The 26,533-nt window shown below is 45.3% G+C and overlaps 1 long non-coding RNA gene across 2 annotated transcripts; it reads left to right on the forward strand.

The window, feature by feature from the left end:
• Nucleotides 1-22,651: 22,651 nt before the first annotated feature.
• Nucleotides 22,652-25,017, forward strand: LOC125551225. 2 transcript variants are annotated; one of them, XR_007302290.1, is made up of 3 exons: nucleotides 22,759-23,491; nucleotides 23,828-24,103; nucleotides 24,205-25,017. It is a non-coding gene; the product is annotated as an uncharacterized LOC125551225 (long non-coding RNA). The 2 variants fall into 2 exon arrangements; XR_007302289.1 differs by having other exon boundaries at nucleotides 22,652-24,103.
• The last annotated feature ends 1,516 nt before the right edge of the window (nucleotides 25,018-26,533 follow it).

A 26,533-nucleotide genomic window follows, 5' to 3' on the forward strand; every position in this document is an offset into this window, starting at 1 on the left:
TGAATGATTCCTATGCCTACCATAGACCTTTCATCGAGCAATTTGTGAATGCTTGCTATGAACTTGAGGTAGATGCTTCTTCTCTTGTCACACATATTTGCATCACTACCTCACATTTACATGCTTGTCCCCATGATATCTTTACTTGTGCTCAATTTATGTGCTTATATGCCATGTCACAATCCTTTGTCAAACCATATGCTTCGCATGATGACGACACTTGTTTGGTGAATCACCTCTTGAATGCTTGGTTTTTCACTAACGCCAACCACATTTGTTTTTCCAAGTATTTGTTGCCTTTGCTCCTTTTGAAGGAATCCCAAGATGGTGCGACATTGGAGAGTGCCCATTTCGAGCTTCAAGATGACGAGAACTGGTGATCGACCACTCCTACACGGCGACGCCATCTCTTTCCCATGGTGATTTGGATTTCGATCCGAGGTCGGATCTTTCTCAAGGGAGGGGAGATGATGCGGAGCATCCTACGGACATCACCATGTCAAGAGTCCGTTCGGCGAGGGACACGTGCGACAACTAATTCACATACACAAAGGTGAATCATCTCCTTTACACGTGCTCACTTGACCCCTTCGAGGATGGTATACTACGTGACACTCCACTCGTGTGCATGCATAGGTATTGTCAGAATGGTACGGACGACGAGGAGGAGTGCGAGCGCAAGTGTACAACTACACCATCCGCGAGGGAAGCATGGAAGAGAAGACGGAAGAAGCGAAGCTGCTACAAGCTACAGCCACCGGACGTCCGGACGCCACCGAACATCCGGTACCTGACGCAGCCTAGATGGCCAGAAGAACTCCAGGCGACGAGTGCTACAGCGGCCGGACGTCCGATGAATACCGGACGTCCAACGAGTCCCAGGGCCCGGACGACCAGCGCCGACCGGACGACCGGTGCCACTACACCCGAGAAGAATCAACGGATATCCGACGCGCGCCGGACGTCCGGACCGTCCTGAGTCACCGGACGTCCGACCGCCACCGGTCGTCCGGTACCTGCCTGTGCGCAGCCGCGGGCCTTTGGCCTTGTACCCCTCTCCCACTTACCCCTTCGTGGCTAAGACTATAAATAGACCACCTCCACCTCCTTTCTAGGGTTAGCGTTGTGGTAGCTCATTTGAGAGATAGAGCTTCGCTCATCCATACAGATCTACTCCTTGAGAGAGACCGCGACCCCTCTTCGGAGAAGATCCACCTTGGATTCAAGACCCCCTCTTGGGCGGCCCCATCAAGACCTCCTCACGGAGAAGAACCGGTTACCCTATGTATCGTCCTTTGTTGGATTCGGATCTTGTATATCTTTTTGTTTCGAGGATCTAGCACGTGTGTGACTTAATCTTGTTGGTTTGAGTGTTCCTCTTTGTGCCCCTTTGTGATTTCCCCTCTTGTTTTCCCCTTGTGTTCTTCGTGTTCATCGCGGGATCTGCTGCTTTCGTGAAAGATAGGCCATCTAGGGTTCCACCCTACACCAGACCTTGTTCTTGATAACATCCTCGGGCATATCCGCAAGCTTAAATAATCCACAAACTTCATCCACATAGATTAGGTGCATATCGGGATATAATGTTCCATCTCCTGTAAAAGGATTAGCTAGCAGTTTCTCTATCATACCCGAAGGAATTTCAAACTAAACATTTTCAGTAGGTTTAGTAGGTTGAGGAGCAACTCTTTTCTCTACTGTTCAAGGTGAAGATACCCCGAAGAAGCCCCTTAAAGGATTAATTTTCCATAGTAACAAGTGATAGTAAATTTTAGCACACTATATAAATTTTTCCTTACCAAATTACACCTACCAAAGGCGCTTCACTCCCCGGCAACGGCGCCAGAAAAAAGTCTTTATGACCCACAAGTATAGGGGATCTATCGTAGTCCTTTCGATAAGTAAGAGTGTCGAACCCAACGAGGAGCAAAAGGAAATGACAAGCAGTTTCCAATAAGGTATTCTCTGCAAGCACTGAAATTATCGGTAACAGATAGTTTTGTGATAGGGTAATTCGTAACGGGTATCAAGTAACAAAAGTAAACAAAGTGCAGAAAGGTGTCCCAATCCTTTTTGTAGCAAAGGACAAGCCTGAACAAACTCTTATATAAAGGAAAGCGCTCCCGAGGACACATGGGAATTATTGTCAAGCTATTTTTCATTATGCTCATATGATTCGCATTCGTTACTTTGATAATTTGATATGTGGGTGGACCGGTGCTTGGGTACTGCCCTTCCTTGGACAAGCATCCCACTTAGTTAACCCCCCCCCCCCCGGCAAGCATCTGCAACTACGAAAGAAGAATTAAGGTAAACCTAACCATAGCATGAAACATATGGATCCAAATCAGCCCCTTACGAAGCAACGCATAAACTAGGGTTTATGCTTCTGTCACTAGCAACCCATCATCTACTTATTACTTCCCAGTGCCTTCCCCTAGGCCCAAACAATGGTGAAGTGTCATGTAGTCGACTTTCACATAACACCACTAGAGGAAAGACAACATCCATCTCATCAAAATATCGAACGAATACCAAATTCACATGACTACTTATAGCAAGACTTCTCCCATGTCATCAGGAACAAACGTAACTACTCACAAATCATATTCATGTTCATAATCAGAGGGGTATTAATATGCATAAAGGATCTGAACATATAATCTTCCACCGAATAAACCAACTAGCATCAACTACAAGGAGTAATCAACACTACTAGCAACCCACATGTACCAACCTGAGGTTTTGAGACAAAGATCGGATACAAGAGATGAACTAGGGTTTGAGAGGAGATGGTGCCGGTGAAGATGTTGATGGAGATTGACCCCCTCCCGATGAGAGGATCGATGGTGATGACGATGGTGATGATTTCCCCCTCCCGGAGGGATGTTTCCCTGGCAGAACAGCTCTGCCGGAGCCCTAGGTTGGTTCCGCCAAGGTTCTGCCTCGAGACGGCGGCACTTCATCCCAAAAGCTTTCTTTTGATTTTTTCCAGGGTGAAAGACACCTTATACCATAAGATGGGCACCGGGGGGCTTCCAGGTGGCCCACGAGGTAGGGGGCGCGCCCAGGGGGGTAGGGCGCGCCTCCACCCTCGTGGACGGTGGGTGCCCCCCTCTGGTGCTTCCTTCGCCCAATATTTTTTATATATTCCAAAATTGACTTTCATGGAGGTTCAGGACTTTTGGAGTTGTGCAGAATAGGTCTCTAAATATTTGCTCCTTTTCCAGCCCAGAATTCCAGCTGTCGACATTCTCCCTCTTCATATAAACCTTGTAAAATAAAAGAGAGAACAATCATAAATATTGTGACATAATGTGTAATAACAGCCCATAATGCAATAAATATCGATATAAAAGCATGATGCAAAATGGACGTATCAACTCCCCCAAGCTTAGACCTCGCTTGTCCTCAAGCGGAAGCCGATATCGAAAAATATGTCCACATGTTTAGAGATAGAGGTTTCGATAAAATAAAATGCGGACATGAGGGCATCATGTTCATTCTTAGAATAGCAATATATATATATATACATATATATATAGACACACACACACATAAACACTATTCTGATCACGAGATGAGAATAATATTTTGATCACAACCTGACCTGCCCCGCTAGTAGTACGTTGAACTTCCCTGTGAACTAGGTTGAACTTCGGCCAACATTGCCCAAATGGGGCTTGCGATATATCGTTGGAAAGCTATGGACACCAGTATCATGACCCAACTTAAATTTTTGGCAAAATGCAAGCGGTTTAAGAGCAGTTTTGAAAACCGTTTTTTCTTCACACAAAAACGTGAATCATATTTTCGATCGCATTTCTAAATCGTTTATCGGAATGAGGCATATAATATGGCATTGGAGCGCTGCTACAAAACCGCTCCTTCCACATGTTGAAAGTTTTCTCTAATTCCCTATGGTTAAAGAGTAATTTGAAAAAACATAAAATTTCACAAACCGAACACCCGAGTTCGTAATTTCGATGCCATTTCTAAACGGCTACTCCAATTGAGGCAAATAATATGGCGTTGGAAAGCTTATGAAAATGCGCTACTTTTGTGACGCCCCCGATTTAATCGTACACTAATCATACACGCAAACGTGTACGATCAAGATCAGGGACTCACGGGAAGATATCACAACACAACTCTACAAATAAAATAAGTCATACAAGCATCATATTACAAGCCAGGGGCCTCGAGGGCTCGAATACAAGAGCTCGATCATAGACGAGTCAGTGGAAGCAACAATATCTGAGTACAGACATAAGTTAAACAAGTTTTCCTTAAGAAGGCTAGCACAAACTGGGATACAGATCGAAAGAGGCGCAGGCCTCCTGCCTGGGATCCTCCTAAACTACTCCTGGTCGTCGTCAGCGGGCAGCACGTAGTAGTAGGCACCTCCGATGTAGTAGGAGTCATCGTCGACGGTGGCGTATGGATCCTGGGCTCCAACATCTGGTTGCGACAACCAGGTAGAAGGGATAGGGGGGAAATAGGGAGAAGAGAAAGCAACCGTGAGTACTCATCCAAAGTACTCGCAAGCAAGGAGCTACACTACATATGGCATGGGTAAATGTGTAAAGCCATATCGGTGGACTGACTGCAGAAGCCAGAATAAGGGGATAGCTAACCTTTCGAAGACTACGCTTCTGGCAGCCTTCCGTCTGCAGCATGTTAGAAGAGAGTAAACTTGAAGACCTCCAAGTAGCATCGCATAGCATAATCCTAACCGATGATCCTCTCCTCGTCGCCCTGTTAGAGAGCGATCACCGGTTGTATCTGTCATTTGGAATGGTGTGTTTTATTAAGTATCCGGTTCTAGTTGTCATAAAATAAGGTCAAGGTACAACTCCAAGTCGTCCTGTTACCGAAGATCACGGCTATTCGAATAGATTAACTTCCCTGCAGGGGTGCACCACATAACCCAACACGCTCGATCCCATTTGGCCAGACACACTTTCCTGGGTCATGCCCGGCCTCGGAAGATCAACACGTCGCAGCCCCACCTAGACCAACAGAGAGGTCAGCACGCCGGTCTAAACCTAAGCGCCCAGGGGTCTGGGCCCATCGCCCTTAGCACACCTGCACGTTGCATGGGCGGCCGGAAGCAAACCTAGCCTAGTGGCGTTCCAGTCCAATCCAGCGCGCGCCGCTCCGTTGCTGACGTCACGAAGGCTTCGGCTGATACCACGACGTCTAGTGCCCATAACTGTCCCCGCGTAGATGGTTAGTGCATATAGGCCAGTAGCCAGACTCAGATCAAATACCAAGATCTCGTTAAGCGTGTTAAGTATCCGCGAACGCCGACCAGGGCCAGGCCCACCTCTCTCCTAGGTGGTCTCAACCTGCCCTGTCGCTCCGCCTCAAAGTAACAGTCGGGGGCCGTCAGGAACCCAGGCCCACCTCTACCGGGATGGAGCCACCTGCCCCTTCAACCCCCATCTCCGAACAGCATCACAAGTAATGTAACAGTATAAAGTGTATAGTATATGCCCATGATCACTTCCCGAAGTGATCACGGCCCGGTAGTATAGCATGGCAGACGGACAAGAGTGTAGGGCCACTGATGGAACACTAGCATCCTATACTAAGCAGTAGGATAGCCGGTAATGGTAACAACAGTAGTAGCAAGGACAGGCTATGCATCAGGATAGGAATAACGGAAAGCAGTAACATGTTACACTACTCTAGTGCAAGCGGTATAGAGAAGAGTAGGCGATATCTGGTGATCAAAGGGGGGGCTTGCCTGGTTGCTCTGGCAAGAGAGGGGGGTCGTCAACACCGTAGTCGTACTGGGTAGCAGCGGCGTCGGTCTCGATGTCTAGCGAGAGAAGAGGGGGAAGAAACAATAAATATAATGCAAACAAATGCATGACGATGCATGACAGGACAAAGCGTGATGCTAGGTGTGCCCTAACGCGGTACGAGGTGGTACCGGTGAAGGGGGGAAACATTCGGGAAATTATCCCTAGTGTTTTGCATTTTCGGACAAACGAACCGGAGGGGGAAAGTTGCGTGTTCGCTATGCTAGGGATGCGTGGCGGATGAACGGGCTGCGTATTCGAATTCGTCTCGTCGTTCTGAGCAACTTTCATGTACAAAGTATTTTCATCTGAGTTACGGATTAAAAGATATGATTTTCTAAAGATTTAAATTATTTTCTGATTTTAATTATATATTTAATTCCAACATTATCCAAAACAGTGTGTGATGACGTAGGCATGACATCAGAGTGATGTCAGCAGGTCAACTGGTCGGTTGACCAGTCAAACCAGACAGGTGCGTCCAGTGGGACCCACATGTCATTGTCAAGGGCCTTAATAAAGTTTTAAAACTAACTAAAATGGGTTAATTAATGGGTGGCCCCAGCAATCAGTGTCTAATTAGGTTTTAGTTAATTAACTTAATTAATTAGTAGTTTATTTATTTGTTTTCATTTGTTTTATGGCATGGGGCCCGCATGTCAGTGGCAGTAGCTGCCACGTCAGCGAAGTTGACTTGGTCAACGTGGTCAGTTGGGGCCCCCAGGCCCACAGGCAGCGACCCAGGGGTGGGGCCCGCCTAGCCACGTCGGCGGATGGTGCCGGAGCGACTCCGGCGACCCAACAGAGGCGGCCCCTCGCCGGAGTTGGCCGGAATCGCGCTACGGGGCACCAAATCGGGCGCGGCCAGGCTCTCTGGAACGGCCTCTTCGCGCCGCGTCCGATGGAAGGGAGCACGACGGCGGGAGTGGCCGGAATGGTCGCCTAGAGCTGCGGGCGTCGGCGGGAGAGCGGCGTAAGGTGCGCAAGGGGAGGGGCGAGCCGTAGGCGAGCGCGGAGCAGGGGGACGCGGGAGCGAGGCGGGCGCGCAGACACGCGCGGGCGGCGAGCGCGTCCGCACAGGGGCCAAGCATGGCCAGGGCACGACCCGGTCGCGTCGAGCGCTGGTCAGGGGAGGGAGTAGCTGCATGCAGCGGGCGGGGCTCGGCGGTGAGCGCGCGTGCGTGCGCGCGGACGGCGCCGACGATGGAGGGGAAAGAGTGGAGGTCGGGGCCTCACTGCGAGGCGTAGGGACGTGGCAGCGGTGGTTGAGGCGGAGTCGGGGACGACGGTGCCGGCGAGGAGGAAGGCGACGGTGGCGTCGGGGGTCGAGGCGACGAGGTCCAGGCGGCGGCGCGGGCTCCGGGCGACGACGGGCGGCATTAGGCGGGCGCAAGGCGAGCGGCGGCGAGCGCAGGGGCGCTGCCCCGATCTGGATCGGGGGCGGGTGCAGAGGCGAGGGGAGGAATCGTGGGGGGAGTGGGGTGTGCGGTTAGGGTTCCTGGGGGTGGGGGCATGTGTAGGCCAGAGGTGGGCCGGCCTGGGCCAGTTGGGTTGGCCGGCTGAGCCGGTTGGCCCATGTGGGCAGGGGGGTTGTTCTCCTTTTGTTTTTTTACTGTTTTACTTTTAGTTTTCTTTATTTTAGTTTTATATAAAAGAAAATCATCACTAGCACCTAAGTTAATACTTTTAAATATACTACTGCCACATTAATTCTCAACCCAAATTAAAATACTTTAATAATTTATAAAATTCAAAAGGTATTTATTTTAATATTTAAACCTATGTTTTAATTATTTTGAACACTTAAACATTTTATTAAATTTAGGTTTCTCCACCACTATTATCCATGATTTATTTAATACCTTTACAACATTTTAGTTTTGACTATGGAAATATTTTATTGTTTCCCTCATTTTAAATTTTGAATTTGAATTTGAATGGGTTTCGAACTAACACGAGATTAGTAATAGTAATCGAGGTGACGTGGCATCATTAGTGCGGGATTACTGTAGCTTGATTACCCAGGCGTCACAATTCTCCTCCACTACAAGAAATCTCGTCCCGAGATTTAGGAGGGGAGTAAGGGGGAGAGATTGGTTACGAAATTCTAACGGATCTTCTCAGTGTGGTTGCTCTTCTCGAAGAAGTTGACCGCTTCCGTTGATGTCGTCCTTCCTTAGCTTCGAGTTATGAGGATAAGTCATCAGCCTTTCTTGGTGAACTCCATCGTACTTACAAATAGGTAACGGGGCAGATCGGCAACGACAGAATGCTATAAGGGTAATAATCTGGGATTAACCCATGAATGAGCCTATGAATACCTCTCGAGTTGAACAAATAAAACATCTCGAGAGTAAAGTTCGAATGTACAATAAGAAGTTTCAAGTAGCCAGTCAATCGTTCAATGCCTAGTCAGAAGGTGAAATAGCTTCAGGGCAACGAGGATAGGTATTGCGCCTCATACCAGATTAGATCACTAGACAGGTGGTCCGTGAATTACTTACGAAGTCAAGCGCGAGGAACAAGCTTGAAAACATGTGGTGTACAGGAGAGTCAGGTTTCGATCTTGTGGAACTGTGGGTTATGGGCCCACCATGTGTGTTAAAAGCAGGAAGGACGGTGATGTTTTGCACGATCATGTAAGCAAGGCATGTCAGGGGATAGCCTGTCAGCTATGTCGGCAACAACATCGATACCAGGGGCGAGGGACGAAGAGAACCATTTTCCTGCTCGTTGAACGAGGCGGGCCAATAGGCAAGGTTCTCGTCCATCGATGGCTACCGAAATGTCATCAACAATAGTAACAGGGTCTTGCTGACAGAATTGTACACCGAGGTGTTTACATAAGGAGGAGAATATTGCCGCTTAGATCATATAGATCACAAGACGCGTTAAACCAAACAATGGAAAGGAAAATACGATTATCAGATCTAAACAGGACAATGGAACACATATTTCAAGGGTATATCCTCCCAAGGACAAGCAGAGCATGATATCCATGACAGGATAGAAAGTAGAAAACTCTTTAGGTACGGGAGAGAATTTTCATGCCATTATCCATACAACGGTGTTTGGATAATTGAGCAGGAAACATTTAGCATTGGGCTTCAAATGTTCCTGTTGAAAATCGGAGTACCATAGACATGCCTCAGATAGCAGTGACATGGTCAACAGGTGAAGATCAGACTTTGGAAACAAAAAGGATCCATCAGGAACAACTTATAGAATAAGTCTTACAATTTCCTCATGGAAGAATGGCCAATATTGCTAAAAGGAAGAATTATAACAATAGGTCCTCCGGCCAGGTGTGCTGGCATGACATCACCTTACCAGGTCATATGAGGATCAATGTTATAAATCTTGAAAGTATGTTCCAACCATCATATCTGACCGAGATTCAGATCTGATCGGTGTTAGGAAACCTCAGACTCAAGATGCCTGAGAAGAAAAGGTGCAAGACAAATTGACGAGACGACATTGTAAGATTCTCGGGAATTGAACTGTGGAAGCAAGTTCCGAATCATGAGTTCATTATTAAATCAAGGATAGAATGAGGAGGTGGCTGATGGAATCAGCGACAATTCATCGAGATTAACAAAAGATGGATTTCCACAATTAAGTGAACAAGGAGATAACATTTGTCAGATCAAATGATATAAGGAAGTATGCTCACGGAAAACATACACAATTAAACATTGGTTGATAGGTGCGCCCAAAATATGGGTTGGGTTGCACGACCAATGTCAGAATGGTGATTCAATAATCAATAGTCTAAGAACGAACGACCGACCATTAACTTCAAAGCAATAGGGTTGCTAGAAGTGCAGAATCCAAACAACACCGTTCACCTGTTGGTACCCCGGTTGGAATCAACGCGAGGACCAAGAAAGAATGGTGATGATGAGAAGTATCACTATACCAAGAATTCTTAAGAGGTGGTGAAATTATCACAACATTCTTGACATAAAAGATGGTAATACTCCAAGGTAAAGGAGAATAAATGCTGGATAGCAAGGATCTCCAAGTATAACTCAAAACACGAATACGTTTGTGTTGGAGAGAAGTCAGTAAGGTGGTCGATGATAACACAGATCATCGAGGGCAAGGATGGTATTTCTCATAATGAACTCAATTGAAATCCTGGAAGAGTTCAGAATGTCGATGATGATCACGACACAATTGTTGAGAGATTCCATGCAAATGTAATCGGTCGGCGATGACATCAAGCCAAAGGAATGATGAAGCGAAAGGTTATTGAACCCAAGGGTATGACACAAACTCGAAACCAAGCTCGTTGTTTAAGGAAAAATGGTATGATGAGGAAGATCGTCGTAAGCTTAGCTCATCATCGAAAGTTGTGCTCCGGGAATAAGGACCAGGTAGCACAGTTAAAATCATCACAGTAATGATATAGCCAAATAGGGTAGGTAGGACGTGATCGGGTACAAACTCGTAAGCAAAGAAGATTTATAATAGTTGTTGAACCGTAGTGTGGACTCGGTTCAGTTATCGGTCTTTGAGTGTTTAATAACTCAGAGCCCGTGAAAAATTGGAATCAGTGAGAATGTAGTACTCGATGAAGAACTCATAAGGGGTTATGTAGTACTTGATATTATCGAGGTACCATGGTGTAATACTCGATGGAAGATCAAAGTAAAGGTTGGAATGGTGTATTGATCTACAGAAGACAAGTGCTTAAACTTGCCCGAGAAATGGGATCATAGAAGAACATGGTCGGAACCACGATTGCAGAAGGCCAGATCCCAGATATAAGATGAACTTCTACCAAGGGAATAATTAATTAAAGAGAAGCTTTAATGGTAAGATCTACATCAAGTCCATGGGCATGAACACAAAGTTCAAGGTCGACTCCCACTTCTTCAATGCATAACCTTTCATTCATTGCTCTAGGTAAAAATGATTTTTGTGTCAAAACCTACCCGGTGAATTACCAGAGGAGTATGACCCGTGAAAACTTTCGGGTTCACACAGATTAAGGAAGACATAGGTTCAACCCATCGGGGCTTCTTAGAACATATACCATGAACTTCAGGAGTAAATAACACAAGCTCGATAGTAGAGCATGCTTGAGAAAGCAGAGGATACAATTTACCAAAGGCATTATGTATCCGAGGAAAGGCTCACAAGCTTATAGAATATGAAGGAATCTGTCGGATAAAATCCAACAAAGGATCTGGTGGTCCACAAGGGGTCTGATGTGAGCATCGGTACTCAACCCGAGGAAGAAGGAATACAAGGAGATCAGTTTATGGAAACAACTGACTAACTCAAAGTTCAAATGCAAAGGATTTATCAATTCCGAGACAAGGGATCAGAAGCAATGCTCTGATTAGGGATGGATAAGTTGAATAGCCTTAGGGGTACAATCGACAGCAATTTGATTGGTCGAGATCCAGCTCATGTTTTAAAATAACGTCTAAGCCGGAAAGATAACTTAAAAGGATCAACTGATGATTGCGTGCATTCGCACTCATGTTGAATCAATAGGATCAAAAAGACGATGCCTAAGGGTACTAACGAATATTGCCAGACATATGGAAAGCATCCATAATGCAAGTAGACAAGTATTGCAGAGCAATAAGCTACTAAGGATTTTTGGAGGATCGAATAGTATTTCGAAGACCATTGTGAAACACATGAACAACTGGGGGATGAGCGGATACTCGATAAGTGCGAGAATTATCCGTAGGGGTATTCGGGTGACAAAGAACAGCAAGGCAGTAAGCTCAAAGGATTATCAAAACAACGACAAGTATTTCGAGGTATCTTGTAATAACAAGACCAACTGTGAATAAAAGTAAGAACGACAGGTGTAAGTATTTATCCATAGGGATTTTTCGGTGATAGGGAATTGCAAAAGCAACAGGCACAAGGTCTCAAGAAAATATCGGAGAGTATTGTCAGAATCTTCTATTGAAGCAGTCGATCATCCGTAATGAAAGGGTTCTCCGGCAGGAAGTGGTAACGATAGAGTTAGATTTTAGCAAAATCATTTAACCCGAATAGAAGAGTGATCAGTGTCCCAAAGTATAGACAAGGAGTAAAAGATCCGAATACCACCCAAATGGCGACGTGGGCCCGTAAGGCACACAACCATGTTAGTAAAAGTTTTGTAATGTCTAGACTCGACTTTGGCCAAGGAGTGTGGAAGGGGGATTCCTACAGGCAGTCGGCTCTGATACCAACTTGTGACGCCCCCGATTTAATCGTACACTAATCATACACGCAAACGTGTACGATCAAGATCAGGGACTCACGGGAAGATATCACAACACAACTCTACAAATAAAATAAGTCATACAAGCATCATATTACAAGCCAGGGGCCTCGAGGGCTCGAATACAAGAGCTCGATCATAGACGAGTCAGCGGAAGCAACAATATCTGAGTACAGACATAAGTTAAACAAGTTTGCCTTAAGAAGGCTAGCACAAACTGGGATACAGATCGAAAGAGGCGCAGGCCTCCTGCCTGGGATCCTCCTAAACTACTCCTGGTCGTCGTCAGCGGGCAGCACGTAGTAGTAGGCACCTCCGATGTAGTAGGAGTCGTCGTCGACGGTGGCGTATGGATCCTGGGCTCCAACATCTGGTTGCGACAACCAGGTAGAAGGGATAGGGGGGAAATAGGGAGAAAGCAACCGTGAGTACTCATCCAAAGTACTCGCAAGCAAGGAGCTACACTACATATGCATGGGTAAATGTGTAAAGGACCATATCGGTGGACTGAACTGCAGAAAGCCAGAATAAGAGGGGGATAGCTAATCCTTTCGAAGACTACGCTTCTGGCAGCCTTCGTCTTGCAGCATGTAGAAGAGAGTAAACTGAAGACCTCCAAGTAGCATCGCATAGCATAATCCTAACCGATGATCCTCCCCTCGTCGCCCTGTGAGAGAGCGATCACCGGTTGTATCTGGCACTTGGAAGGGTGTGTTTTATTAAGTATCCGGTTCTAGTTGTCATAAGGTCAAGGTACAACTCCAAGTCGTCCTGTTACCGAAGATCACGGCTATTCGAATAGATTAACTTCCCTGCAGGGGTGCACCACATAACCCAACACGCTCGATCCCATTTGGCCAGACACACTTTCCTGGGTCATGCCCGGCCTCGGAAGATCAACACGTCGCAGCCCCACCTAGACCAACAGAGAGGTCAGCACGCCGGTCTAAACCTAAGCGCCCAGGGGTCTGGGCCCATCGCCCTTAGCACACCTGCACGTTGCGTGGGCGGCCGGAAGCAAACCTAGCCTAGTGGCGTTCCAGTCCAATCCAGCGCGCGCCGCTCCGTTGCTGACGTCACGAAGGCTTCGGCTGATACCACGACGTCTAGTGCCCATAACTGTCCCCGCGTAGATGGTTAGTGCATATAGGCCAGTAGCCAGACTCAGATCAAATACCAAGATCTCGTTAAGCGTGTTAAGTATCCGCGAACGCCGACCAGGGCCAGGCCCACCTCTCTCCTAGGTGGTCTCAACCTGCCCTGTCGCTCCGCCTCAAAGTAACAGTCGGGGGCCGTCGGGAACCCAGGCCCACCTCTACCGGGATGGAGCCACCTGCCCCTTCAGCCCCCATCTCCGAACAGCATCACAAGTAATGTAACAGTATAAAGTGTATAGTATATGCCCATGATCACTTCCCGAAGTGATCACGGCCCGGTAGTATAGCATGGCAGACGGACAAGAGTGTAGGGCCACTGATGGAACACTAGCATCCTATACTAAGCAGTAGGATAGCCGGTAATGGTAACAACAGTAGTAGCAAGGACAGGCTATGCATCAGGATAGGAATAACGGAAAGCAGTAACATGTTACACTACTCTAGTGCAAGCGGTATAGAGAAGAGTAGGCGATATCTGGTGATCAAAGGGGGGGGCTTGCCTGGTTGCTCTGGCAAGAGAGGGGGGTCGTCAACACCATAGTCGTACTGGGTAGCAGCGGCGTCGGTCTCGATGTCTAGCGAGAGAAGAGGAGGAAGAAACAATAAATATAATGCAAACAAATGCATGACGATGCATGACATGACAAAGCATGATGCTAGGTGTGCCCTAACGCGGTACGAGGTGGTACCGGTGAAGGGGGGAAACATTCGGGAAATTATCCCTAGTGTTTTGCATTTTCGGACAAACGAACCGGAGGGGGAAAGTTGCGTGTTCGCTATGCTAGGGATGCGTGGCGGATGAACGGGCTGCGTATTCGAATTCGTCTCGTCGTTCTGAGCAACTTTCATGTACAAAGTATTTTCATCTGAGTTACGGATTAAAAGATATGATTTTCTAAAGATTTAAATTATTTTCTGATTTTAATTATATATTTAATTCCAACATTATCCAAAACAGTGTGTGATGACGTAGGCATGACATCAGAGTGATGTCAGCAGGTCAACTGGTCGGTTGACCAGTCAAACCAGACAGGTGCGTCCAGTGGGACCCACATGTCATTGTCAAGGGCCTTAATAAAGTTTTAAAACTAACTAAAATGGGTTAATTAATGGGTGGCCCCAGCAATCAGTGTCTAATTAGGTTTTAGTTAATTAACTTAATTAATTAGTAGTTTATTTATTTGTTTTCATTTGTTTTATGGCATGGGGCCCGCATGTCAGTGGCAGTAGCTGCCACGTCAGCGAAGTTGACTTGGTCAACGTGGTCAGTTGGGGCCCCCAGGCCCACAGGCAGCGACCCAGGGGTGGGGCCCGCCTAGCCACGTCGGCGGATGGTGCCGGAGCGACTCCGGCGACCCAACAGAGGCGGCCCCTCGCCGGAGTTGGCCGGAATCGCGCTACGGGGCACCAAATCGGGCGCGGCCAGGCTCTCTGGAACGGCCTCTTCGCGCCGCGTCCGATGGAGGGGAGCACGACGGCGGGGGTGGCCGGAATGGTCGCCTAGAGCTGCGGGCATCGGCGGGAGAGCGGCGTAAGGTGCGCAAGGGGAGGGGCGAGCCGTAGGCGAGCGCGGAGCAGGGGGACGCGGGAGCGAGGCGGGCGCGCAGACACGCGCGGGCGGCGAGCGCGTCCGCACAGGGGCCAAGCATGGCCAGGGCACGACCCGGTCGCGTCGAGCGCTGGTCAGGGGAGGGAGTAGCTGCAGGCAGCGGGCGGGGCTCGGCGGTGAGCGCGCGTGCGTGCGCGCGGACGGCGCCGACGATGGAGGGGAAAGAGTGGAGGTCGGGGCCTCACTGCGAGGCGTAGGGACGTGGCAGCGGTGGTTGAGGCGGAGTCGGGGACGACGGTGCCGGCGAGGAGGAAGGCGACGGTGGCGTCGGGGGTCGAGGCGACGAGGTCCAGGCGGCGGCGCGGGCTCCGGGCGACGACGGGCGGCATTAGGCGGGCGCAAGGCGAGCGGCGGCGAGCGCAGGGGCGCTGCCCCGATCTGGATCGGGGGCGGGTGCAGAGGCGAGGGGAGGAATCGTGGGGGGAGTGGGGTGTGCGGTTAGGGTTCCTGGGGGTGGGGGCATGTGTAGGCCAGAGGTGGGCCGGCCTGGGCCAGTTGGGTTGGCCGGCTGAGCCGGTTGGCCCATGTGGGCAGGGGGGTTGTTCTCCTTTTGTTTTTTTACTGTTTTACTTTTAGTTTTCTTTATTTTAGTTTTATATAAAAGAAAATCATCACTAGCACCTAAGTTAATACTTTTAAATACACTACTGCCACATTAATTCTCAACCCAAATTAAAATACTTTAATAATTTATAAAATTCAAAAGGTATTTATTTTAATATTTAAACCTATGTTTTAATTATTTTGAACACTTAAACATTTTATTAAATTTAGGTTTCTCCACCACTATTATCCATGATTTATTTAATACCTTTACAACATTTTAGTTTTGACTATGAAAATCTTTTATTGTTTCCCTCATTTTAAATTTTGAATTTGAATTTGAATGGGTTTCGAACTAACACGAGATTAGTAATAGTAATCGAGGTGACGTGGCATCGTTAGTGCGGGATTACTGTAGCTTGATTACCCGGGCGTCACAACTTTTTTATGTTAAAAGTTTTTTCTAATTTTGAATGGTTTAAAAGTAATTTAGAAAACGGTACAAGTCCTACCGAGTTCGTATTTTCGAGCTCATTTTTTAACCGTGCGTCCGAATGCAGCAAATGATATGGCGTTGGAAAGCTTGAACAAATGCGAAACGTTTTTGTATGTATTGTTTCTCCCAATTCCTTACGGTTTTAAGTCAGTTTTGAAAATGGATAAAAACGTATTTTCCTCGTATTTTCTACAAAGTTTATCGGAATGAGGCAAATAATATACCGCTGAAAAGCTATGAAAAATGCGAAACTTTTTCATGTTGATGATTTTCTATGATTCCTAGCCGTTTTCATGTAATTTCAAAAACGGCGAGATCATTTGTTCTGCCTTTATCGCGAAACAGATTCTTCGAAAATGCACCGCGTGAAGAACCTGAACTTCTCGTCGCGTGTACCTGAACTTCACTCTGCTTTTCACGTGCTTTTTTTGCTAGTAGATCTCCATCCACTACTTGTAGCTCTCCATCCACTCATCGAAATTGAGCAAGTGATATACCGGTGGAAAGCTGATGTAAACATGCAACTTTCCCGTGTTGATTGTTTTTTCGTACTCACGACGATTTTAAAAGTTTTTTCATCTCAAATTCATTCACTATAGTAGTCGAACTTCCTGCTATTTTCACATTGAGCTTCTGTGGCATATTTTCGTTTGTAATTTTCTTATCCATCTCGTCCGTGGTACACAAATGATATTCTTGTTGTACAAACCTCTCTCACAATATTTTTTGAACTTTCTCCGACCGAGGATTTTAACTTACACAAATGATTTTCCTGCCATTTTGAAATAAATTAGAAAATGACGAGATCATGATTTATGCCTTCATCGCGAATGGAAATGCACTGTGTGAAGTAGTTGAACTTCTCGGGCATGTCTGTTTGAACTTCACTCTGTTTTTTACGTGTTGTTTTTTGCACTGCATGAAGTAGTTGAACTTCTGGGGCAAGTCTGTCTGAACTTCACCCTGTTTCACTTTATTATATTTTCTTATATGAAATACACACCATGTAGTACGTGAACTTCCGGCTGTTATCACTTTGAACTTCTCTCTGGTTTGAGATAATTATTCTAAAACACAAAAAATAACATATTTTATGTATTTTGGACATCTAAATACACGGTGAACCCCTCTCACAAGATTTTTTTTAACTTTTCCTCGCCGAGTAATTGAACTTCTAGCAACCATTTTTTCGTTTATGAGTTGTTTTCAAAAGTGCAAAAAATGGCGTTGTGTTTTTTATTTTTTGAACAGGTAAATCCTAGGTTTTAATAAACTCTGAACTTCTCTGTTATTTCAATTTGAACTTCACCTTTTCATATTTTGAGTAAAGAATTGTATTCGATTTTTATACGGAAAAATCAAACCTGGAAATACGAGGTGAACCTCTCTCACAAGAATTTTTGAACTTTGCTCAGCTGAGCAACTGAACTTCTAGCGTCATTTTTTTTAGATTTTGCCTTTTTTGTTTGAACTCCTTGGGTATTATTTTTAAAAAATGGGAAATCTGATTTTTCTAGTAAACATTGAGTTGATCTTTTATTCTACTTACCTTCTTACTTTTATTATTATAGCAACAGGAAAAATCTTAGTGTTTATAAACATCCAACTGCTTGGTTATTTTAATTCGAACTTCTTGGTTTTATTTCTTTAGAATGAGCAAAAACCTCATTTTTAAATAAACATCCAATAGATTCATTCTTTAAATTTGAACTTCTAGTTTTTTCCATAGAAACATTGACAATCTTTTTATATACTTTTTTGAGGTTCATTGTTATTTTAATTTGACCTTCTTGGGGGTTTTTTAAATGTGGAAAATTATTTTTTTGTACAAATACTGAACAAGTAAGTTATTTTAGTTTGAACTTCTTGGTTATCTTTTTTCACGAACGTGAAAAATCCATGAGAGATTATTTCACACTCATATCATTTTCTTCGAACTCTCCAATTTGCTAAATTTAAACTTCCAGAGTTAACATTATCTAGGTGATGCTTGTTTTCTTCTTGGTTTTTAAATGTTGAACTACTCGGTTATTTTAAATTGAACTTCTTGGTTTATTCTTTAGTAAGGGGAGAAATCCGAGTTTAAAAAAAACATCAAACCACTCTACTATTATAAATTGAACTTCTTTGTGTTTATTCTTTTGTAATGAGGAAAATCTAAGTTTTTATATGCATTGATCTACACTGTTATTTTAGTTTGAACTTCTTCCTTTTATTCTTTAAATAATGAGAAAAGTCTGAGTTTTCAATATACACCAAACTATTATATTATTTTAAATTGAACTTCTTGGTTTTATTTTTGCTAGGAGTGGTTTAATAAACATCCAACTGCTCTGCTATTCTAATCTGAACTTTTTTATTTTAATTAGAAACAAAGAAAATTTGTTTTTATTTCTTTAATAAACTTCAGAGTTCTCTATTTTTAAAATTTGAACTTCATGGTTTTTTTGTGTGTTCGCTTCTTTATTTTTGGATACCAATGTGTGTGTTTTGCCGTAAGTGAATATTTTTGAACTATCCGCGATAGAGAATATGAACTTCGCATCCATGTTTTTTTGTCTTCAAGAAATGCTCGCTCTTTTGCTTTTAATTTTGGACTTCTATGATCTATTTTTAAATTACGAATAGTTTTTTTGGTTCTGTTGAATTTTTAGAGTTTATGTTTTAGGCACTCTTTTTTGGGTAAACGCTCATTTGCTTGTTTTTAACATCATTTTTCGTATTTTTATACAAACTACCAACACGTTGAATAAGAAAAGAACGTTAAACGCCTAGATAGAGGTTTTTTTGTTAACTATGAGCATCATTTTTGTGTTTGTTTTGAAAAACAAAAATGATGGAATTACCACCAACGAAGTAGATGCACCAGTCTTTCTTTTAAAAAATAATTCTTGCCACTTCATTATTGAGGCAAAACTAACTCTAATTGAATAGTCTCAATCAGGTAGGTAGGGGGGTACAAATAAAGAAATAGAAAGTACATCTAGTTTTAGTGCTCTTTTTCGCAAACAGATGTGCAACCAAATTGCCATTCCTCCTTGTATAAATGAGCTTTGAACCCCTTCAAACTTGTAAGTATGAACACATCTCTCAAAAGCCATCGACCGCCTCAAAACAATCCCTAGAATCCTGCCACATCGTGCATAAAACGTGGCCTTCAGGCTCAATAATAATAATTCAGAATTGTTCTTCAATCACCATCAACATGGTTGTCCCTGTAGGCAAACTATCAACTTATGATTCTAAAGTTACGAGCTTTTGGCAATTGTTTACGAGCTACTGAACAAACTAAAGATCGTTGGCAAAACAACATGAGTGAAGGAAATACCTTTTTAACTTCTTGTTTATTTGAATCTGAACTTGCATTTTTTGCAGGGTGCAGGTTACAGCAGTGGCGCACGGGTAGGGGCGACTGCAATGTATATGCGGTCTTCAGGGACAACAGGTTGGGATCGGGCACGAGCATTGAGGATCAAGTGGTTCAGTATCTCAATGTAATAGTTAAAGTAAATATTGAATATCATGCCTATGTAGGATACTCGAGTCCATAGTAGCGCCCAAGGATTTTCGATGAAACATACTATTTTTCCCTACCACAATGTCAATAAAAATAATGTCATTTGAACAGAAACTTGGAATGAAAACTTTACCATGCGACGATTGCAAACTGCGAGTCGTAAATCGAGGTTGCCGCTGTTCATCAGGGATGGGGAAGATTTCACCATGGCTAGGAGGGCACCTTCATTTTCTGTGACTGCTGATCGAGGACTGTAAACAAGTTTTGTGGATGAAAGAACATATTTTGTTCAGAGACTGTAGAACATCTAAAAACTGAATATGTTAGTGCACTCATCTTATTTTTATAAGTGATCTGACGAGATGTAGTTCTTTTTAAAGCAAATGTCTTCCTGAAGAAAAAGGAACACGATGTTCAGACTTACAAATGTCTTCCTGAAGAAAAATGTAAACGTCTTACTCTGAATGTACCTAGCAACACCCAGACTTTAGTTTTGACCATGCATTCTAGACACCAACCATCGCAATGTCACTGCCATTTTCTATTCGAACGACCATGAGAAATCAACTCGACCTGCCATGTACCCTCTACAACGGCGTGATGTTGAACAACAGCAGCATGAGCGACATCAGATGGAGGTAGGAACCAGTAGACATGTAGTAGCACAAGTCAAATTTTGAAGCAATTGCAGCAACACCATAGGGCTCTCAAGCAACGGTACCAAAGGGGTCTGAAGCGGCATCGGACAATGGGTCGGCGAGATTGCAAGTGCTGGCTAGCAGGCGCACGGGAGTAAGAAGGTCACAGGCTACGCGGGAGGAAGTCCATCGTGCACAGGAGGAAGAAGGCACATTGATGGCATGCGAGAAGCCAGCGGCTGCACGCAGAGCATCTAGAGGAGATGGCTCAGTTGCCGGCGTTTCCGCTGCTGGCTGAGGAGAAAATAGAGATGGGAGGCATTACGTGATTTAGTTGAACGATGCGAGTTGCTGTAGTTGAATGGTGATAGGAAGGACGAAAATGGCATAGATGGTTGTAGGCGGGAGGAAGATGTTCGAGGGAGGATGGGGATGGGGCTGTGGAGGACCGGGAGGGCACACCAGAGCAGATAGCAGTCCACGCCGGTGGGGAAGGAAGGTCATGCCGGATGGGGGGAGGTCATGCCGGAGCAGAGGAAATGTTGCGCCAATTGTCGAGGTGATGGTTGGAGTGGAGGGGCGATGGATGTAGCTTCCGGCGCGCGCGGTGGCTGGGGTCGACGCGTCGCATGATTGCGGATCTCGCGCCGGCGGGGGCCGCGACTGCACGTGGTGGCAGAGGCCGGTGGTAGCGCCGCGGGAGGAGGCTGGCGGCGGCATCGCGGGAGAAGGCCGGTGTCGGCGGTCCCTTGGGTTGCCGAGGCGGCAACTCAGGTGGTTGCCGAGGACGACGGTGCCTGGGGTTGGCGGGGACGGCGACGCCCATGGCTGTTGGGGGCAGCGGCGCGCGGTCTTGAAGAGGTAGGCGGCGACGCGGGGTGGGCGGGTGGCGGCGGCGATGCAGGGTGGGCCTGTGGCGGCGGCGTCTAGGGTGGGTGGTGGGGGTCGGGGGTGCGAGGTTGAGGATGCGGGGTAGTTTTTTTTCTAAGGTTGTAAATTCGGGTGGTCTCGGAAGTTTAGGAGCATTCCAGGCGCGTCTATATAGGGCAAGCCGTGATCCAAATAGTTATTTTGATCCTAGGATTAGAATAGTGATGTCCTATGTCATATATATATATATATATATATATATATATATATATATATATATATATATATATATATATATAGCCGGTCTATTCTGATAACACTTCCGCACTACACGTTAAATGCAAGTGCACGCCATTGTTTGAACCAAGTGTGCTGCAGTACTGAGGCGAGTGAACTTCCCGTGGCAAAAAACTGTACGCAATGTTTTTTCTAGTATTGTTTTCTCTCTAGTTTTTAACCGTTTGTCGGAATGAGGCGTGTAATATATCGTTAAAAAGCTATGGATTAAGCGCAACTTCGCCATGTTGAACACTTTTCGAGATTCCTCACGGTTTAAGAGCAGTTTTGAAAATGGTGCAGCCCACAACGAGTGGCAACGAGCGTATTTTCGTGATTTTTTCTAAACCGCTCATCAGAATAAAGCAAATGATACGCCGTTGGAAAGATATCGTCGAGGCGCATCTTTTTCATATCTATTTCTTTTTCTAATTCGTTACGGTTTAAGAGCAGTTTCAAATTTACTAAATCGCGGAATTCTGTTTTTCAGATTTTTTTTCAAATTTTTGGTACTGTTTTCGCTCTAGTTTGTTAACCGTTTGTCGAAACGAGGCGTGTATATGTCGTTGGAAAGCTATGGACAAGGCGCAACTTTCATATTTAGAAATGGTTTTGAGATTCCTTATGGTTTTAAGTTAATTTTGAAAATTGTGTGGCGGATGACAAGTGGCAGCGGCCGTTTTTCGCGAAATTTTTACAAACCGGCCGTCGAAATGATTCAAATTATACGCCGTTGGAAAGATATCGACAAGACGCAACTTTTTCATGTAGAACACTCTCTCTAATTCCTTACGGTTTAAGAGCAGTTTCAATTTTACCAAATGCGAAAACTCAGTTTTTCGCGACACCCAAATCCACTTGTGTACTGCATCAGACAAAAGAATGCACTGCTTCAGACAGGAAGCCGCACCCCATCAGATGGGCAAGCGAACTGCTTGATTTATTTTATTTACACGTAAATTTTCTCATGCGAGGAAGTGGACGGGACTTTACATCGGGCGTAAGTGAACCCCAAATGCATGGAGAAGTAAACCGCATTACTTTATTTGTCGTTTCAGTAACATTTTTTTCCTTTTGCATTTACAAGATGAACAATATCAGACATCCGGCCGCCCTGCTTCGGTTAGAAAACCGCACTGCATCAAATGGTCACTTACAAGATGAACAACATCAGACACCCGACCGCACTGCTTCAGTTTAGAAAACCACACTGCTTCAATTAGAAAACCGCACTGCATCGAATGGTCAAGGAAACGACATTACTTTTTTTGTCGTTTCTCTACCATTTTTCATTTAACACATCTTTGCACTGCATCAAATGGTCAAGTGAACGATATTACTTTTTTTGTCGTTTATCTACCATTTTCATTTAACACATCTTTGCACTTCATTTCCTTCTTTCTTTTTTCTGTTTGGAGTTTTGGGTTTCCACATTGGCAAGCTATACACGTGCGAAGAAGCGAATCACATGGTCGAGGGAAATGAGCCGTAATAGAATTCAAAATGAACTTCTTTAGTAAACAATTTTCAAATGAGTCTAGATAACTTTTCTACTACCCTATAAAAGAAAGAAAGGGCGGAGAACCAAGTCATCCTATTCATTTAAACCTGTAATTTAAAGACCTATATTCCTCCAAAACATTAAACACGTTTTATACTTTAATTATCCACCAATGCCATTGGGTTACAAACGCGTTCCTATCGCACGAAAGGAAACTCACAAGGCAACCGCCTCCTCGCCCCGCCTTCCCTGATCCACTATCCTTTCGCACGAAAGGAAGTTCTTCACAAGGTAACCGCCGCACAGCCGTGCACGCCGCCACCCACTGCCTCGCGCCGACCACATCGGCACACCGCCAAGCCGTCGCACCGTCAGGACGCCGGCCACATCGCCAAGCCGCCGCACCTTCAGGACGCCGGCCACATCGCCAAGCCGCTGCACCTTCAGGACGCCGGCCGCATCGCCGAGCCGCCGCACCTTCAGGCCACCGGCCACATCGCCGAGCCGCCGCGCCTTCAGGACGCCGGCCACATCGCCTCGAGTCGGCGCCTTCAGGACGCCGGCCACCACATCGCCTCGAGCCGGCGCCTTCAGGACACCGGCCACATCGCCTCGAGCCGCCGGCCCCATCGCCGAGCCGCCACACCTTCACACCGCCGCCCCCATGGCCTAGAGCCCCCGCACCTTCAGGTCACCTCCCCATCGCCTCGGCCATCAGCGACGCCGCCTAAAACGCCTCGGCTCGGCCATCAGCGACATCGTCAGTTGACATCTCCCTGTCATCTCGCAAAGTCAGGGGACACGCCACCTTGACGCACACAGCTGCGGGGCCGGAGGTCTTTCATCTCTGCTTTCTTTTATTTTTTCAGTGACATGCTGCTTCAAATTTGATAGATTGATTCACGTTTCACTTACCTGAGTTTGCCACGGTTTCTAAACTGGATAAAACTGAAAAGCAACCCTGTCAAGTGTTAACACAGTTTAACAAACTCTTCAATCGATGATTACAATGCACACATTCAGCAGTTCAGCTTCATTATTATTGTCATTTTCATTGCTTGAATTTTGCTCACCCATGTTTATGATCATATTATATTGAGATTTCACTGATTTTATGCACAAATCTCGAAGACGGTAAATATTCATTCGGGTGCTTCTCTGTTACGATCAAGGGATCGTTCCTAGATTAGGGACCTTGCAAACAAGTCTACAACAGCGAATGAAAATCACGCGGGATATAAAACCACAGGGCAATCAAGGATGATATGCACGAATGTCTGCTGATAAAAAGGAGGAATACCTCAAGAACCGACATCAGCCACGCGCAGAAAAGAAGGTCGCAACTCTTATTAGTGCCAACTATCAGCAAGTATCTCAAGAACATGCTTCTTCATTTTTGTCTCTGCAACGTACCCCTTTGAGAAATATAACCAACACACAAAAATATGGTACATTCCTACACTCAGGAAATTTACTGCATTGATCATGGATGATGTAAACTTGATTTTTGTGTTTTGTTTCCTCTTTTTTTCCCATTTGCCACGTATAGTAAGTACAGCTGCAAGCTCTGGAAGTATTGATCATCAACCTGCAGATATCAATGTTGGATGCGAAAAACAAAGGGGGCAGGGGTGGTAATCCCGTTTGTCCCAAGAGAATAAAGCACAACACCTACATAAGCTCCGGCTGGCCCGACTAGAAACGAAAGCTGCAGCAAAAAGTGTCAATGTTGATGTTCCTCAATCCCGTGCCCCTCATGGTTCCACAGGTAATATCTCCTATCTGGTATATTCATTGCCTTCGGGTGTATCTACACTGATGGAAAATGTAATCATGATTTATGTGATCTCTGAGCGATTTCTTGGACGCGACCACTGCCGGTCCACTCCACTCGTGGACATGGCGGCCTTAACACCATCGCCGTCCCCAGGCTGACCTACTCCTAGCGTGTACGACACGATCTCGACGTCGTTGAACCTCAACAGCTCGACGCCACCCATGATTCAGGTAATTAGGTTTGTGAAGGTAGGCTACTACATACCACTTGCAAAAGGATCAGTTGATTTTTTTTCCTTTATTTTGTAGAAGATGCGACTCCAAATATTTTTGCTTTATGCATGACTACTCTACATGCGTATTTGGGTAGTAATATTTATTTGATCACTGGATGTGATTTGGAGGTGTGCTCAGTTTTGTTTTAGCATGCTCAGATTTGACCTGAATCGTATCTTATGTACCATCAGCCTAATTACTTGGCCGTGGAATGGGACGATGGCTGTGTAATTATTGGTTTCTCTTGGATGATATGCTCTGAAACAACAATGTTACACAGTGAATTGAAACTTTTGGTACCAGCTGGGTAGGGGATCAGTTGTGCTGATTTGAATGGATTGTGTTTAGATTTTCGGATTTGTTGTCTAGCGGCTTGAGGATGAGGTTTGTGCAACCTCCTGATAGAGGCTAAGGTGTCCCGATGTTTCGATGAGATGGTGGCTATCGTTTTCTGTGGGAGTCGACCTTGACGATCCGACTACGAACGTGCGAGACGTCGCGCCTTAGCAATCGCTAAACCAACTTCCGAGGGTTATTGACCACGCCGGAGCACGATCAACCTGACCACGAGGGTCTGTTTCCTGCGAGCAAACGAAGAACAAGCAAGAAACTGAGATTGCAATCGGGATATTGCGAATATAAGATGAAAGCTTTATTGATCAAGGTGGGGTTCTGTGACGTCTTGGTCTGGTCGTTGGACACAAACGAAGTACGCGAAGTTGCAGCTATGGCGAACTTTTAATCTAAACAAAACCCAAAGTCTAAACGACGCCCTAAGGGCTGTATATATGGAGGAAGAGGGGGGAATTTCGTGGCCCTTGAGGGTGGGGTCCGAAACCAACCCTAACTCTTGTTTCCCCACACATACGGACTCTAAAAATAGCCTATACTTAAGTATTTCGAAATTACATGGGCCTGGCCCATTAATAAGGTGACGCAGCACCTAGAATAGCCTATGGACGAATATTATGAAGTGGCATCTTGTATATTTCGTCCAAGGCTTCATGCACTCCTTATGGCGGCTTCAAAGTCCTGAAATCATCACTTGTAACTCCGTTCTTGATCCCCTTGCGCATGCCATCAACTCCATGCGTGTTCTTGCTCCAATGTTCATCCTTCTCCAAGCTAGGCCCTTCATTTGTAAGCAAAACAAATGTATCCAATTTAGGCAGCATCATAATCTCATGAACATTAGAATCATTACCAAGAAACGAAAGTACCTGGTAATTTAATTGGCGTGCGCGAGCTCTAGTAATTGGTCCAGTATATGTAACAGTAGGGGCTGTGGGTGTAACAATGGTATTGATGTCCTCATCATCCTCTCCTTCTTGAAATGAAGTCGTCCTCGACGGAAGCGCATCTTCCTCACCCAAATAAGGCTTCAAATCTGCAATGTTAAAAGTGGGACTAACCCCAAAATCTACAGGTAGCTCAAGTTTATATGCATTATCATTTATTTTCTCTAACACCTTAAAAGGACCATCAGCGCGTGGCATTATCTTTGATTTGCGCAGATTAGGAAATCTATCTTTACGCAAATGTAACCAAACAAGATCTCCAGGCGCAAACACAACATGTTTTCTACCCTTATCTCCAGCAATTTTATATTTAGCATTCATACGCTCAATGTTTTCCTTAGTTAACTCATGCATTTTTAAAATTAATTCAGAACGTTCTTTAGCATCAAAATTAACCTTCTCTGAAGATGGAAGAGGCAACAAATCAATAGGTGCATGAGGTAGGAAACCATACACAATATCAAAAGGGCACATCTTAGTAGTAGAATGCAATGAGCGATTATAAGCAAATTCAATATGAGGCAAGCA

This window comes from Triticum urartu, chromosome 4, assembly GCF_003073215.2.
Source record: "Triticum urartu cultivar G1812 chromosome 4, Tu2.1, whole genome shotgun sequence".
NCBI classification, from domain to species: domain Eukaryota; kingdom Viridiplantae; phylum Streptophyta; class Magnoliopsida; order Poales; family Poaceae; genus Triticum; species Triticum urartu.